Source organism: Procambarus clarkii, chromosome 20 (genome assembly GCF_040958095.1).
Source record: "Procambarus clarkii isolate CNS0578487 chromosome 20, FALCON_Pclarkii_2.0, whole genome shotgun sequence".
NCBI classification, from domain to species: Eukaryota; Metazoa; Arthropoda; class Malacostraca; order Decapoda; family Cambaridae; genus Procambarus; species Procambarus clarkii.
In genome coordinates, this window is record NC_091169.1 from 19,860,735 (window position 1) to 19,875,171 (window position 14,437).

Here is a 14,437-nt window from a genome sequence, read left to right on the forward strand (position 1 = left end):
AAAAAAAATTGACCTCATACATAATGAAATGGGTAGCTTTATCATTTCATAAGAAAAAAAATAGAGAAAATATATTAATTCATGAAACTTGGCTTATTAGGCAAATCGGGCCTTGCATTGTAGGCTGAGAAGTGCGTTCTGGCTACTAGGTACGACATATATATATATATATATATATATATATATATATATATATATATATATATATATATATATATATGTCGTACCTAATAGCCAGAACGCACTTCTCAGCCTACTATTCAAGGCCCGATTTGCCTAATAAGCCAAGTTTTCATGAATTAATGTTTTTTCGTCTACCTAACCTACCTAACCTAACCTAACCTAGCTTTTTTTGGCTACCTATCCTAACCTTACCTATAAATATAGGTTAGGTTAGGTTAGGTAGGGTTGGTTAGGTTCGGTCATATATCTACGTTAATTTTAACTCCAATAAAAAAAAATTGACCTCATACATAGAGAAAAGGGTTGCTTTATCATTTCATAAGAAAAAAATTATAGTAAATATATTAATTCAGGAAAACTTGGCTTGTTAGGCAAATCGGGCCTTGAATAGTAGGCTGAGAAGTGAGTTCTGGCTACTAGGTACGACATATATATATATATATATATATATATATATATATATATATATATATATATATATATATATATATATATATATATATATATATAATTGGTACCACCTCTGGTGCAAGTGTAGGGACCCATAGCCTCGGAGAAGAAAAAAATGAGTACCCAGAGACGACCTTGTGGATCCTCACTGAACACTTTGATATTTTCTTCTACCACCCCTATTCTTTTGGTATATTTGTGTGTGTATATATATATATATATATATATATATATATATATATATATATATATATACATATATATATATATGTCGTACCTAGTAGCCAGAACGCACTTCTCAGCCTACTATGCAAGGCCCGATTTGCCTAATAAGCCAAGTTTTCATGAATTAATATATTTTCTCTAATTTTTCTCTTATGAAATGATAAAGCTATCCATTTCATTATGTATGAGGTCGATTTTTTTTTATTGGAGTTAAAATTAACGTAGATATATGACCAACCCTACCTAACCTAACCTAATCTATCTCTATAGGTTAGGTTAGGTTAGGTTAGGTAGCCGAAAAAGTTAGGTTAGGTTAGGTTAGGTAGGTTAGGTAGTCGAAAAACAATTAATTCGTGAAAACTTAGCTTACTATGCAAATTGGGCCTTGCATAGTAGGCTGAGAAGTGCGTTCTGGCTACTAGGTACGACATATATATATATATATATATATATATATATATATATATATATATATATATATATATATATATATATATATATATATATATGAACTGTGATGTCATGATATAAAACATAAACAAACTCATAAATGTAATCTATATTTATAGCAGATATTCTGCTATATGTAAATTTCTCATAATTTGGAAAGTTAATTTTATTCTGAGGTCAAGAATGTATTCATTTCGTATTTGCTTTCTTACGACTTTACATAATTATTTACACTTGTTATGTAATTACATTATATTATATATTTCCAGTTTTAAAGCTGATTATTTGTAACCTGGTTGTGACTACTTCATATTCTAGAAAGGTTAACTTATATGCTTTGTGAACTACAAGAATACTCAAACAATTTTACATCTTATGTATTCCTTTGTTACACATTTTATAATTACTGTGTATGGATTCAATTTTATTTAATTTATATGGGTAGTGTGAATGTAATCTTATATACGCTATGTAATACAAGGTGTGGTGTAATCTGATGATATGCGCTATACAAATACTAAGTATTGTATAGATGTTGTATACATAGATGTATATGCAGATGTTGTATAGATAGACTTTGTAAAGGCATTTGATAAGTGTGACCATTGAGTTATAGCCCATAACATGAGATCAATAGGAATAACGGGTAAAATGTTGGATTTAAAATGTTCTGTCAAACAGAACGCAAAGAGTAACAGTCAATCAAATAAGACCCAGTCCAAGTGCAGCGAAAAACTCCGTATTCCAGGGCGCAGTCCTTGTACCAGTGTTTTTTTTCTTATTCTTATATCAGATATAAGCGAAAATACAATTGACAGTTTCGATTCATCTTTTGCAGATGATACAAAAATCAGCATGAAAATTTCCTATGCTAAAAACACTGAAAAACGACAAGCCGATGTTAATCAAATCTTCGATTGAGGCCACGGAAAATAACGTGTTTAACAGCGATAATTTCCAAGTACTTAGGTATGGTGGAAATGATGAGCTTAAACGAAATACAGGGAACAAGACGCAATCAGACCTACTCATAGAAGGAAAAGAACATGTAAAAATTCTGGGAATTATGATGTCTGACGACCTGACATTTAGTAAACATAACCAAGCAAATATAGCGGCGGCCATTAAATGATAGGATGGATTATGAGAATCCAGAAATCCCACAGCAACGATAATTCTGTTTAAATCACTTGTGCTGTCCCGCCTTGAGTACTGCTCAGAACTCACTTTCCCTTTCAAAGCAGGAGAGATTTCTGAAATAGAGCGAATACATATACGGTACGCATAGACGCAATAAGTCACCTAAATTATTGGGACCGTCTCAAAGCTTTCAAAATGTACTCTCGAAAGAAGACGAGAAAGAGATAAAATAATATATACATGAAGATACTGGAAGGCTAGGTTCCAAATTTGCACAGTAGAATAACAAGATACTGGAGCAAAAATTAAGGGAGGAAATGCAAAATGGAACCAATGAGGAGTAGAAGTGCAATAGGTACAATAAGAGAGAATTGTATAAACATCAGAGGTGGCTGTTCAGTACTCTCCTAACAAGCATTAGCATTAGAAATATTGCCGGAATGATGGTTGACTTTTTCCAAGGGCTATTAGATAGGTTCCCCCATGAAGTGCCGGACCAACCTGGTTGTAGTGGATACGCGGGCCTGCGGTCTGCTCCAAGGAACAGTGTTGGACTGTTCCCTGGCCGGGGTCGGGGTAGAACTCCCGAAACACTCTTTAGGTAAGATCTAGGCATGTTGTGGTGTAATCTGATGATATACGCTGTGCAAATATGGGGTGTGGATGTAAATGATTGTTTTACAATTACAGGGTGTGGATGTAATCCACATTCTGTAATTGAGGATAATATACAACAAGAGGATGTGGATATTATTCAAGTAGAGGATGTGGATATTATTCAAGCAGAGGGTGTGGATGTAATTTCGTTGTACTAATGAGCTCTATACTGTGCGTTTTTAGTTTCTTATTTCTCATTTTCTGTATTAAGATGTATTATTTGAGAAGATAGACTGAATCAACAACGCTGCCGATAAGTTCGGTAGTCTGCTTACGGTCGTACGATTCTGATTTGGCTAAACTATTTAAAATTTGATACGCCAGATCGTGAGATCAGGCTACTGTATTGGCCATGACGGAGCAGAGTACAGAGAACCTGGGGCCAGATTCACGAAACAGTTACGCAAGTACTTACGAACGTGTACATCTTTCCTCAATCTTTGACGGCTTTGTTTACAATTATTAAACAGTTAATAAGCTCCGAAGCACCAGGAGGCTATTTATAAGAATAACAACAGTTGATTGGAAAGTTTTCATGCTTGTATACTGTTTAATAAATGTAAACAAAGCCGTCAAAGATTGAGGAAAGATGTACACGTTCGTAATTACTTGCGTAACTGCTTCGTGAATCTGGCCCCTGTGCTGGTCAACTGACTGTAAACGCTAATTTCGGATTCTTGACCAGGACCAGGATTCATTAAGCAGTTAGACAAGTACTTACATCTTCTCTCAATCTTTAGCGGCTTTGTTTACATATATTAAAACAGTTTATGAGCTCAGAAGCACTAGGAGGCTGTTTATAACACTTCACCCCTTTGATTAGGAAATTTCGATTAGACTGTTTCATAAATGTAAACAAAGCCGCCACATATTTTCAAAAGATGTGTAGTTTTCTAAGTAGATATGGTTGTTGAATCATGCCCCCCAGGATTAATCAGTCATATACGCAAGCACTTACGAACTGTATTCATCTTTCCTCGATCATGACGGCTTAGTCTGTATTTCTTAAGCAGTTTAGGTGCTCCCCAAATTTGCCGCCCAAGGTTATTACGTTTATGGACAACCTCGTAGCGCTTCGGAACTCTTAAACTGTTTATTAAATGCAAGTTAACCCCGCCAGGATTGCAGAAAGATCAACAAGTTTCGTAACTGAATACTTTTAGTGCTTGACGAATCGCGAACCAGCTCCAGGGGGCATGACGGTTTTACAAATTGCGAGACCTGACAGCATCTCCTAGAACACGCAAAACAAGCTGTTAGGCTGAAAACGGAGGATGTTTGTGTTGTGTTGGGTGACAACGGAGGATGTGTTGTGTTGGGTGACAACGGAGGATGTGTTGTGTTGGGTGAAAACGGAGGATGTTTGTGTTGTGTTGGGTGAAAACGGGGGATATTTGTGTTGTGTTGGGTGAAAACGGGGGATGTTTGTGTTGTGTTGGGTGAAAACGGAGGATGTTTGTGTTGTGTTGGGTGAAAACGAAGGATGTTTGTGTTGTGTTGGGTGAAAACGGAGGATGTTTGTGCTGTGTTGGGTGACAACGGAGGATGTTTGTGTTGTGTTGGGTGACAACGGAGGATGCTTGTGTTGTGTTGGGTGACAACGGAGGATGCTTGTGTTGTGTTGGGTGACAACGGAGGATGTTTGTGTTGTGTTGGGTGAAAACGAGGGATGTTTGTGTTGTGTTGTATGAAAACGGAGGATGTTTGTGTTGTGTTGGGTGAAAACGGGGGATGTTTGTGTTGTGTTGGATGAAAACGGGGGATGTTTGTGTTGTGTTGGGTGAAAACGGAGGATGTTTGTGTTGTGTTGGGTGAAAACGGGGATGTTTGTGTTGTGTTGGATGAAAACGGGGGATGTTTGTGTTGTGTTGGGTGAAAACGGAGGATGTTTGTGTTGTGTTGGGTGAAAACGGGGATGTTTGTGTTGTGTTGGGTGAAAACTGGGGATGTTTGTGTTGTGTTGGATGAAAACGGAGGATGTTTGTGTTGTGTTGGGTGAAAACGAAGGATGTTTGTGTTGTGTTGGGTGAAAACGAAGGATGTTTGTGTTGGGTGAAAACGGAGGATGTTTGTGTTGTGTTGGGTGACAACGGAGGATGTTTGTGTTGAGTGACAACTGAGGATGTTTGTGTTGTGTTGGGTGACAACGGAGGATATTTGTGTTGTGTTGGGTGACAACGGAGGAGGTTTGTGTTGAGTGACAACTGAGGATGTTTGTGTTCTGTTGGGTGAGAACGGAGGATGTTTGTGTTGTGTTGGGTGAAAACGAAGGATGTTTGTGTTGTGTTGGGTGAAAACGGAGGATGTTTGTGTTGTGTTGGGTGAAAACGGAGGATGTTTGTGTTGTGTTGGGTGAAAACGGAGGATGTTTGTGTTGTGTTGGGTGAAAACGGATGATGTGTTGTGTTGGGTGACAACGGAGGATGTGTTGTGTTGGGTGACAGAGGAGGATGTCTGTGTTATGTTGGGCGAAAACCGAGGATGTTTGTGTTGTGTTGGGTGAAAACGAAGGATGTTTGTGTTGTGTTGGGTGAAAACGGAGGATGTTTGTGTTGTTGGATGAAAACGAAGGATGTTATGTTGTGTTGGGTGATAACGGAGGATGTTTGTGTTGTGTTGGGTGACAACGGAGGATGTGTTGTGTTTGGTGACAACAGAGGATGTGTTGTGTTGGGTGACAACGGAGGATGTGTTGTGTTGGGTGACAACGGAGGATGTGTTGTGTTGGGTGACAACGGAGGATATGTTGTGTTGGGTGACAACGGAGGATGTGTTGTGTTGGGTGACAACGGAGGATGTTTGTGTTATGTTGGGTGAAAACGGAGGATGTTTGTTGTGTGTTGTTTAAAAGCAGGATGTTTTCAAGCAAACATCTATCTTGTGAATTATCTACAATTGCTTCCCCTGCGCCAACCCTTGTGTGACCATGCCGTTAATTTCGAACGCTGTTTTTACCTGATAAACACGTTCTTGTTCTCAAACACATTGAGCATTTTACAGTGAAACAGTTTATTATACTTTGCAGTTTTATCTGCCTGTGTTACATACACCTGTCTTACATACACAGGTGTATGTAAACACCTGTAAGACAGGAGAGGAATAATAACCTATTTATCTAGCGAGTCATGGAAACCCTTTTGTTTTCGTCAGATGACGTCATTGAATATCCTCTGCTTTTGGCATTCTTCCCGTTTATCATTATCTACTGTTATTACTAGAGATAAAGCTTGAATATTAATATATATATGTGTGTTTTGAACGCTGAACCCATACACTAATAACATAAGATACCATAAACAAGAATGATAAGTGTAGCCTAGGGGGGAAGAAATTTACACGATCTTCACTAAGGTTACGATTTGAAGTATGATCTAAGGTACAAAGGTGACTCTAACACTGTACAATCACCTTTGTAACATATGTTGATGTATTTGATGATACATCAACACATCAGCATTGAGGTCCTGCCCAACAAGCATACACGGCTTAACTACAGCATTGTAACCGTTGCCACAACGTCATGCTTTTGCTGGGTGAACAGCCCGTTCACGGCGAGCGTTCCCAACGTCAAGAAACTGGCGTATTAAACTGCCCTGTCCTAACCTACCAAGAAGACCCACGAAGAGAGATAAAAGGGATATTATGTCAATTTCGCGAGCCTCTATCAGAGTGGTGAGTCCATTGCTGTGGGCCGCGGTAACCTTTGCACTTTCGATAACATTATGGGTATTGTGTACTTCGATAACATCGTGTATTAACTGAGCTAAACACACAGTAACCGGTTGTGGGATACGGTAGAAGCGGTTGTGGTGGCAGATGTTAGAGGCAGGTGTAGTGGAGGCAGATGTTAGAAGCAGGTGTAGTGGAGGCAGATGGTAGAAGCAGGTGTAGTGGTGGCAGATGTTAGAAGCAGGTGTAGTGGTGGCAGATGTTAGAAGCAGGTGTAGTGGTGGCAGATGTTAGAAGCAGGTGTAGTGGTGGCAGATGTTAGAAGCAGGTGTAGTGGTGGCAGATGTTAGAAGCAGGTGTAGTGGTGGCAGATGTTAGAAGCAGGTGTAGTGGTGGCAGATGTTAGAAGCAGGTGTAGTGGTGGCAGATGGTAGAACCAGTTGTTGTGGTGGCAGATGGTAGAACCAGTTGTAGTGGTGGCAGATGGTAGAACCAGTTGTTGTGGTGGCAGATGGTAGAACCAGTTGTAGTGGTGGCAGATGGTAGAACCAGTTGTTGTGGTGGCAGATGGTAGAACCAGTTGTTGTGGTGGCAGATGGTAGAACCAGTTGTTGTGGTGGCAAATAGAAGAATCCTTGACCTCAAGGCTGTGAACCTAAGCCGTGTAAAGCAGTCTTATTAACCCGTTCTGGACTGCATTTCCCAGACTGTGTGTACTAGTACTTCTTGCTGCCTCAAAGAGGTCTTCGTCCTCTTTGATCCCTGTTTAAAAACAAATTTATGTTGAAAATTATATAGAAGTTTAAAATGAATAAAACCGCTAGTCATTAAATTATAATTGAAGGCTGGGTAAATATTAGGACAAAGCGTAAATACAGTATGATTGTATCGAAGTTAACAAAATATACATTTTACAGCATTTTGATAGGCTTGTATAACGAATTTCAGTCTTCCGACATGCAAGTATACACAAGTTAGTCACATAATGGGCTGAGGAACTCGACCACAATGTTTTCTAAATCCAAAGAGTTTACAGTTGTGGTGTACTATAGTTAGTTACAATATGATATAAACTCAACTTTTGTTTAATATCAGGATAAAGTGCTAAACCAGTATGACTATAACACTTGGCAGGAATGTGAGGAAAAGGACAGAATGGTTATTAATTAATAAAAGGTAGTGTATTTTTGGCAAAAACGCTGCCTTCATTAATAGTTTTATTGAAATTATATATATATATATATATATATATATATATATATATATATATATATATATATATATATATATATATATATACACGCTATGTAATCAGACCCTGTGTAATATTTGTATACAAATAAAATATTTATTATTAGTATTATTATTTGTAAGACTGCACCATAAGTCTGTTTGTAAACAAAAGTCGAAAACATTATTCAGAACCCTAACAGAACTGGATCTATGGCATTTAATTCAATTCAGTTTCTTTATTATACACCCCATACCCATCCCGTGGGAGGTGGTGTAAAGGATCACAGAGGCACATAATCGGTTCAGGAACTGAACCCTCTAGTTCGTTTAGCTAAACAAATAAAAAAATTTTGACGCTAATTACAAAATTATTAATGTTATATATACATGTACACATACTCAAACATACATGTACATATGTATACGTAGTATCTATTTTCTTTAATTGTGGTACAGGGATTATTTGACCGGTATTGTAGAGCATTATAAAGAAACAACACAACAGGCTGAGGCAAGTAAAAATTTTCAAGGAAAGCCCTCTGGCAACTTATTCAACATGTTGCAAGTCTTGGACACAATGCTGTGGGGTTTTCCCAACGCAATCAGAAACGTTCCTGTTGCTGTAAATTTCCCCCTCCTTAATGGCTGAATTTAATCAAAGTTTCTCCGTATAAATCTAAACAGCGATACTGTGTGCAGTAAGTTTTTTTTTTAAGATTGTCGGCACTCAAACTGTACAAGCTTGTTTTATACTAGGAAAAGTAGGGACTCAGTCCATCCTAGACTCCATGTTTCCTGTTTACCTTAAAGATCTTGGATATCTCGGGGTTAATCCAAGCTTAAGGAATCGAGGAGATGATGCTCTCTGACACTCATAATTACCCCCTAACGCACCCCTCCAATCAGTACATCTAGCTAGGAATGCACTCGCGGACTAAACAATAGGTTTAGGGAAAATTTCAAGTTAATAGCCTATTGTTATGCTGCCGAGCCTTTGTTCAGAGTTCTAGCTTATTTTTCGACTGTGTTGCTTAATGAAAATATTTTAGCTTATTTACAGCTCATTTTCTTAGCATTCCTATTATAGCCTATTTACGACTGCATTGGTTAGCGTTCCCATTTCAGCTTCCGCCAACTGATACAATCAGGTCCTCGCCGTTTACAAAACATTCACGAGCACATTCGCAATCGCACGCACACCCAGGTAAACACACGCGCGTGTCCCGTTTACTTAGCAAAATCTCGGTGAGTTAAATAGTTTTTCTTTATATTGCGATCTTTATTCATTTTTAATTTTGACTCGAAGGGCGAGTTCATTAGGCAGTGTCACTCATCCTTTGAGTAGACACACCGCCGTAGCAGCATGTACAACACTCCCTAATAGGAAGAAAACCCGCTGGGTTGTTCATCCTGTAACTTGGACCCAGACACAACCGGGACTTGCTTAAATTAACTGTGTCAAGTGAACAGCTTCTCAAATAACGCACATTTCCTGTGCCAGGTGAGAACGACGGGATCACCGTAGCCCGTGCTGCTTGCAAATTTTTGTTTCGATTAGATGAATCTAAAACAACAACAAATTATCAAACAAGTAGATTAGCCAACCCCGAAATTTGAGGTTATCTTGCGGGTGCAAAATGGAGAAAAAGAGGGTTGAGACAGACAAAGCTACTCTATCCTTTTGATATGTATCTTACTGCCTCAATAAACGTACTTGAACTGCAAAATGGGGAGATCTTTTTAAGAACTGTATCTTTATTTGACAAATAGTGTTCTCCTAATTCAAACAATGTGGTTTGTGCATGATTAAGAATACAAACAACGTGCATGATTAAGAAAATGCAATGTGAGGGTTTAATATTTTACACGCGTTTCTAATGTCTCTTAGATGTTCACATTCACATAGTGGTCAAGGCGATGTCCGTCTTTCTCCACCACAGATTCTGCAACTCCGCACCTTGGCTGAAACAACTGCGTTCTTCCTCTTCTGTCTCCCATACTTGTTTACATTTGTTTTCATGAATCTTCATTTTTTCTGAGATTTATTTACAGCTCGAATGACAAATACGCGGCAAAGATTCAGAAGGTACGCAGACACAGAGGTTTTGGTGGAAGTTGAAGGGGTACAATTTGAGGAGTGGATAGGAGATAGTTGAAGAGGTTGAAGAGAGGTTGTGTCAGGAGGTAGGAGAGGGGGTGTATAGGATAGAGGGAGGGGAAGGCGATGGATGGGTTGTGTAGGGTGTGAGGTTCGAGTTTTTTTGCCTGCAATAAACGAGGCAGCCCACTTACATCCCATGTAGAGTGAGAGTGCAACAAAAAAGATAATAACAGTAGAGACTTCCATATGTACCTATTCTCTAGGGGTGCATGAAGGATGTTTACAACATTATCTTCATTATTTTGGCAACATTTTCTCACTAAGATCAGACCCAGTCAAATTCTATCAAGTTACTCTGTCACTGGCAGTGAAAATGTACACGCCATACCACACAAAGCTGAAAAACATGATACGTAAATCAACTAAATGAAGGTAAACTTAAGCTTGGGTGGAAAGAGGGTAGACCTCAGACGGGTATGTGGACGACAGGGGTACCCCATGGGCAAGGGTACCCCTTATTACCCCTGCCCCATGGGTGCTAGACGCGGGCTTTAGCCTCGTCTGAAGGTCAACAGGTGTGTTATTTACCTGAGGCAAGTAAAACGGCAGATGTTTAGTCCAAGTACCTACGCAGTGTATATACTGAGCTGATGCCCGCAGTAATTCGTGAACTGAATGGGTTATTAATGGGCAAGCAAACACACACACACCGGTTCAGGAATCAGGAGGCTCCGTAGGCTCAGGAATCGGGAACCTACGGAAGCAGGAACCGTAGGTTCAGGAATCTGTACACCAGTAGAGAGGCGGGACCAAAGAGCCAAAGCTCAACCCCCGCAAGCACAATTAGGTGAGTACACACACACACACACACACCTGTGTCCACCTGTGTCCCCTAGTGCACACGCACTAGGGGACACAGGTGGAAACTGAGTGCCCAAATGAGCTACAGAGATATTAGAAAGAATTTTTTTAGTGTCAGAGTAGTTGACAAATGGAATGCATTAGGCAGTGATGTGGTGGAGGCTGACTCCATACACAATTTCAAATGTAGATATGATAGAGCCAAGTAGGCTCAGGAATCTGTACACCACTTGATTGACAGTTGAGAGGCGGGACCAAAGAGCCAAAGCTTAACCCCCGCAAGCACAAATAGGCGAGTACACACACACACACACACACACAATCTACGTAATTACACGAAAAAACGAATACATTAACTCGGAACACCATAAATGTTTCATTGCAGCACCCACAAGAGGCAACGAGAGCCTAGCAAGCCACAATGCCAGACAGACAACAATAGATATTTTTTTCACTCGGGATACTGAACTCATGGAACCGCTCAAGCCTAAATATCCAGCCCATCCTTCTGTTTTGATAGTACTTATAGTAAGATGAGGACCATAGTACGTATACCGACGTACAAAGCAATTAGAAAATGGAAATCGGTACTATTGAATTTGGACAAACCGGAAAAGATTTTCTATTTACGTTGCAAAGACAAAGTAACCTAACCTAACCCTAATACACGATATCTGAGGGTAATATAGTACATATGTGTGCTATACTAGACCTAGGAAAATTTAAGTTTGTTTTTTTAGCTTCATTTTTGTCCCACGCTATAAAGTGAATAGTAGCAAATTGTACTATCTAATTGTTTAGTACGTCAATGTTTGTACTATGAGGGGGGCACATAGTTTCAAAAACTACTATCTAAACAAGAGAATGGGTTGAAATATTAAGACTGTTCTCCACTAAAAACAAGTTGGGAAAAAAAACCTCAGACGGGTATGTGGACGACAGGGGTACCCCTGTCGTACTTTTGACAAGCCACCGGCTTCCTGTCCCCATCAAGGACACTTGAGAGTAGTAGTCCTCGAGTAAACTCAGGTAAATTATTAATCGATTTGTAGTAATTGTGTTATTCCTCGTTTCTGGTATACAATTCTCGCGAAGAGAAAGCCAGGTGGACTTATCGAGGTCCCCCTTAGCTATTAAGGAGTCACTCATCCAGTTGCTGGTTAAACCGAACGGTGCTTAACCATATTAATTGTATGATGCGTACATTATCCGCTGCGCCATTACATCAAGGTCATATTTGTAGACACGCCCCCTTCCTCAAAACACGTACATGCCAGCCACAAACACACACACGCACACACACACACACACACACACACACACACACACACACACACACACACACACACACACACACACACACACACACACACACACACATACACACACACAGTGATATGATCACTACGTACAAAATAGTAACAGGAATTGATAAAATCGATAGGGAAGATTTCCTGAGACCTGGAACTTCAAGAACAAGAGGTCATAGATTTAAACTAGCTAAACAAAGATGTCGAAGAAATATAAGAAAATTCACTTTCGCAAACAGAGTGGTAGACGGTTGGAACAAGTTAGGTGAGAAGGTGGTGGAGGCCAAGACCGTCAGTAGTTTCATAGCATTTTATGACAAAGAGTGCTGGGAAGACGGAACACCACGAGCGTAGCTCTCTTCCTGTAACTACACTTAGGTAATTACACTTAAGTAATTACACACTCACACAAGGTCCTCGCGGCCGAGCAGAGTCCACAGCCCACGAGCCCGGGTTCAATTCTCTGTCGAGGTGAAAACAAATGAGCAGAATTTATTTCACCTGATGCCTCTCCACCTACCAATAAATAGGTACCTGTGAGTTAGATAGCTGTTGTGGGATGCATCATGAGGATGTGTGTGTGTGTGAGAGAGAGAGATGTAGTAGATTGACTGATAGAAAGACGGCATCCAAGGACTAATAGCTCAATCCTGCAGGCACAGATAGGTGTTAACACACACATATGGGTGGTACGCGAACAAGGGGACACAGGTGAAAACTGAGTACCCAAATGAGCCACAGGGACGTTAGAAAGAACTTTTTCAGTGTCAGAGTAGTTAATAGATGGAATGCATTAGGCAGTGATGTGGTGGAGGCTGACTCCATACACAGTCGCAAATGTAGATATGATAGAGCCCAGTAGGCTCAGGAATCTGAACACCAGTTTATTGACAGTTGAGAGGCGGGACCAAAGAGCCAGAGCTCAACCCCCGCAAGCACAACTTGGTGAGTATGCAACATCCCCGTGTTTACCATCCTAATGAACGTACTCAATCTGCAATTCATAAAGTTAACCTTTAATGTGATATGAATTGAAGGCGAATATCATTAATAAATATATTAAACTTTAACATCAACTTCCTTAATCTGTAGGCCACTAATGATCACCTGACCCTTAATATATGCTGACGGTCGCACTAGTCACCAATTCAATTTCTTTATTATGCACCACATACCCATCCCATGGGCGGTAGTGTAAAGCCTTACAGAGGCACATAATCGGTTCAGGAACTGAACCCTCTAGATCGTTTAGCTAAGTAAATAACAATCTTTTGACGCTAGTTACAAAACTAGTCACCAGTGATGATAAAATAACGCTCGTAGAAACAACGAATATGCACATTTACCCGGATAAATGTGCACTTTAGTTCTTGAAGGGTAACGGAGCCTATTGACACAAACCTGAAACAATGTTTTTGTTGCAACCTGTCCTCTTTAAAAGAACGTCGCTTTTGGCCGTTTGCCCTTATGGCCGAATTTGGACGTAATTTGAAAATGAAAAAAAAAATGAAAATAAATTTGGGATTTTTTTTTCAACAACAGTAAGTTAAGGGTCCTCTGGTAGGTTAGGTGGGCAGGACATTCTTATAAAGTTTCAAAACGTTATGAAAAACTTTAATTTAAAGTGTCTTCTTATAACCTCTGCGCGTACGCCGGACGACTCAAATAGAAAACGGAACAGAACGTCACTTTTGTGAGTCGATTTCATTTCAAATTACGTCCAAATTTGGCCATAGTGCGCATACGAGCCAAAAGTGACGTTATTTTTAAGAGGACGGGTTGTCCTGGCCGCCCAGTACTGAGAATGTAAGGAGTACCTTGCGAAATGCATCCCTAGACGTCGGACCATAATAAATGTGCGAACGTGAACTTTGGAAAGTTAATTTTTCAACTTGCCTCGAGAAGGAAAAAAAAACATAAGAAATATTGAGAACATTCGTGTTAGAATCATTAATCTTACCCTTTCGGTCATATTCAACAACATAGGTTTACAAGAAATATATATATACATATACATATATATACATATACATATATATATATATATATATATATATATATATATATATATATATATATATATATAATCTTTGGACAACACCCACCAGTGGGCCTCGAACCCAGAAAGCACAACTACCTTCCAGTAGCTGCCATAACT

The 14,437-nt window shown here is 39.4% G+C and overlaps 1 long non-coding RNA gene across 1 annotated transcript in view; it reads left to right on the plus strand.

Moving 5' to 3' along the window:
• The first annotated feature begins 236 nt into the window (after positions 1-236).
• LOC138366602 (uncharacterized) overlaps positions 237-14,437 on the plus strand; it is a 34,851-nt gene continuing 20,650 nt past the window's right edge. Inside the window, exon 1 of the long non-coding RNA XR_011229175.1 lies at positions 237-3,049. This is a non-coding gene — a long non-coding RNA (uncharacterized lncRNA). The remainder of the gene's footprint in view (positions 3,050-14,437) is intronic.